This window comes from Orycteropus afer, unplaced genomic scaffold (genome assembly GCF_000298275.1).
Source record: "Orycteropus afer afer isolate SDZICR_OR568_19922 unplaced genomic scaffold, OryAfe1.0 scaffold00658, whole genome shotgun sequence".
Classification (NCBI taxonomy): domain Eukaryota; kingdom Metazoa; phylum Chordata; class Mammalia; order Tubulidentata; family Orycteropodidae; genus Orycteropus; species Orycteropus afer.
The window spans coordinates 45,834-49,503 of NW_006922245.1; positions in this window are offsets into that span (position 1 = coordinate 45,834).

A 3,670-nucleotide genomic window follows, 5' to 3' on the forward strand; every position below is an offset into this window, starting at 1 on the left:
GCAAGGTAAGCATGGGCTTAGCACAAATCAAGTTACTCAGTGATTACTCAAGTTAATCAGTGATTAACTTCCTTAATATGATGAAATATGAGAGGATATCCATTCTAGAAGTTTAATATATCCCAAACAGGATAGACCACAAAATAAAATCACCAAGATATGTCGTAATCAAACTCACCAAAACCAAAAAACAAAGAAAGAATGCTGAAGCACCATAGGAGAAATGAAAAGTTACCCAAAAAGTGCTACCAATAAGACTAAGCTCTTATTTCTCTGCAGAAACAATGCAGGTGAGAAAGATGACATATATAAAACCCCGGAAGAAAAAAAAAATACCAATCAAGAAATATATACCCATCAAAGTTGTCCCTCACATATGATGATGAAATTAGGACATTTCCAGATTAATAGAAATTAAGGGAATTTGTTAAATCCAGAAAAATTTTAAAAGAGATGCTAAAGGGAGTCTTTCAGACAGAGAACCAACAACAGCAGACAACAATGAATGACTAACACACATGATGACAAGACCAAGAAACAAACCCAGACATAGAAGTATCCAAAGCAAAATGAGTTTACAACACTAAGCAGGGAGCCAGAGACATCAATTGGTAAATGAGGACAGCTACAAACCAAAAAGTGGGAACAAATAGCATTGGTACAGAGAATGGAGAGGAAGGCAAGACAATTGTGAGACAGAATGCTCTGTGCAAAACTTGGAAAGAAAACAACAAATCACAGGGTAAGCTCAAAGAAATTTAATAAGGCTTCATATCAAAATAAAAAAGAGGAGAGGCACAAATGTTTAACAAACAATAAAACAACAGTAATGAAGAAAATAATAAGCAAATTCACAAGCAAAATGAGCTTAGCACAGAAAATTATATGGAACAAAGAAATCAGCAACACCACAAAAAAAAAACACATAACAAAATGACAGCAATAAATTCATACTTGCCAAAAATTACACTGAATGTAAATGGTTTAAATGCACCACTCAAGAAACGGAGAGTTGTAGACTGGATAGGAAAACATGACTTATCAATATGCTATCTACAAGAAACAAAGACAAGAATGGACTGAAAATCAAAGTTTGGAAAAAGATATATGAAGCAAATAGCAATCAAATAAGATCAGGGCTGGCAATATTAATTTCTGATAAAATAGACTTTAAGACAAAAACAACCATAAAAAACAAGGAATAACATTATATAATGATTAAAGAATCAATTGAACAAGTGGACATAACCATAATAAATATCTATGCACCCAATGAAAAAGCCCCAAAATACATAAATCAGACTTTATCAGAATTGAAAGGACAAATGGATGACTCCACAGTAATTGTAGGAGACCTTAATACACAACTTTCAGTGAGAGATAGAAAACTAGAAAGAATCTCAACAAAGACACAGAACTAAAGAATAGGATCAAACAATTTGATCTTATTTACATCTACAGAGTACTTCACCCAGCAACACCACAATACACATTATTTTCCAGGGCACATGGTACAGGATAAGCCATATTGTAGGCCACAAAGTAAGCCTCAATAAATTTAACAACAATGATATACTGCAAAGCATCTTCTCAGATCACAATGCCATAAAATTAGAAATCAACACTAGGAAGACTAATGGAAACAGAGCAAACACATGGAAACTGAATAATACCCTCAGTAAAAAGTACTGGGTAATAGAAGAAATAAAAAAGGAAATTTAAAAATTTATTGAATCAAGTGAGAATGAAAACACCATATCAAAATCTTTGGGACAGAGTAAAAGCAATGATTAGAGGTTAATTTATAGCAATAAATACATACATAAAAAAAAGTAAGAGCCAAGTCAACAGCTTAATTCAATACCTCCAACAAATAGAAAAAGAGCAACAAGAAGCCTACAGTCACCAAAAGAAAAGAAATAACAAAGATTTGAACAGAAATAAAAGATACAAAAATTAGAAAGTCAATGGTAACTATCAAGGAGACTTGAAGTTGGTTCTTTGAAAAGATTAATAAAATCAATAAAGCACGGGCAAACTTAGAAAAGGAAAAGGAAAAGACGCAAATAACATGAACAAGAAAGGAAACAAACAACAGAACAGACTGAAATAAAAAGGATAATATCAGGATATTATGAAGAACTGTCCACCACTGCTCTGTTAGTTTGTCATACTATGGTGGCTTGTTTGTTGATGTGAGGTTTGGGGCCATGCCATCAGTATTTAAAATACCAGCAGAGTCACCCATATTGGACAGGTTCAAGCAGAGCTTCCAGACTAAGACAGACTTGGAAGAAGGAAGGGACCATCCACTTCTCAAAGTATTGGCCAGTGAAAACCTTATGAATTGCAGTGAAACACAGTCTCACATATTCTGGAAAACTATATAAATAGCCCTGAAACATTATCTGATATAGTGCTGGAAGATGAGTCCTCAGGTCAGAAAATATAACTGGTTAAGAACTGCCTCCTCAAAGTAGAGTTGACCTTAATGATGTGGATGGAGTAAAATTCTCGGGACCTCCATTTGATGAAGTGACACCACCCAAAATGGGGAGAAACAGCTGCAAACATCCATTAATAATCAGAACATGGAATGTACAAAATATGAATCTTGGAAAATTGGAAGCTGTCAAAATGAAATAGAAGACTTAAAGATCAATATCCTAGCCATCACTGAGCTGAAATGGACTGGTTTTGGCCATTTTGAATCAAGCAACCATTTGATCTACTATGCCTGGAATGATAAATTGAAGAGAAATGGGCTGGCATTCAATGTCACAAAGAATGTTTCAAGATCTATACCGAAGTACAATGCTGTCAGTGATAGGATAATATCCATATGCTTACAAGGAAGACCAACTAATACCATAATTATTCAAATTGTAACACTACAATTATTCAAACCACCAAAGCCAATGTTGAGGAAATTAAAGAACTTTACCAACTTCTGCAGTCTGAAATTGACCAAACATGCAATCAAGATGTACTGATTACTACTGGTGATTGGAATGCAAAAGTTGGAAATAAAGAAGAATCACGAGTAGTTGGAAAATATGGCCTTGGTGATAGAAATGACACTGTAGTTCACATGACAGAATTTTACAAGATCAATGACTTATTGCAAATACCTTTTTTCAATAACATAAACAGCAGCTATATACATGAACTTGGCCAGATGGGGTACACAAGGATCAAATCAACTACATCTATGGAAAAAGAACATGAAAAAGCTCAATATCTTCAGCCAAAACAAGGCCAGGAGTTGACTTTGAAACAGACCATCAATTGTTCATATGTAAGTTCAGGTTTAACCTGAAGGTAATTAAAACAAGTCCACAACAGCCAAGATATGACCTTGATTATATTCCACTTGAAATAGAGACCATATGAAGAATGGATTTTACACATTCAACACCAGTGACCAAAAACAGTATGAATTGTGAGATTACATAAATTAAGCAAAAAGACAGGAAAGGATGAAAAGATCAAAATGGATGTCAGGAGAGACTCTGAAATTTGTTCTTGAACAGAGAGTAGCTAAAGTAAGTGGAAAGAATGATTAGATAAAATAGCTGAACAGATTTCAAACATCAGCTCAAGAAGATAAAGTTAATTATTATAATAAAATGTGCAAAGACTTAGAGTTAGAAAAAAAGGGAGACAATTC